Genomic DNA, 343 nt, shown 5'->3' with positions numbered 1-343 from the left:
AAGCTCCCAGTACTGTGGTCATCAGGAAACAGACAACCATGAAGTGTGGAGATCAGAGAATAATTACAGCAACTTGAGAGCAAAAACGAACAATGAGGACATGAAAACAGCACTGCATTAAGGTAAAGGAAGCTATTAAGATAACAAAAAAAAAATCCTTTAAAAGCCCTTTAAGAAACAGATTTTTCATAATCAGCCTGTAGATTTCAAAACTATATAAAAAAGAAGTTGTGACATGCTTGCTTCACCCTTCTTGTCAAATACAGGAAGAACGTGAGATTTTTTCTTCTTCTTCTTGTTTTAAAACATTCGGCATTTCTTGTATCAACATTTTCTAGTCAAC

The sequence above is a fragment of the Rana temporaria genome, chromosome 13, assembly GCF_905171775.1.
Source record: "Rana temporaria chromosome 13, aRanTem1.1, whole genome shotgun sequence".
Classification (NCBI taxonomy): domain Eukaryota; kingdom Metazoa; phylum Chordata; class Amphibia; order Anura; family Ranidae; genus Rana; species Rana temporaria.
This window is presented reverse-complemented; position numbering follows the sequence as displayed.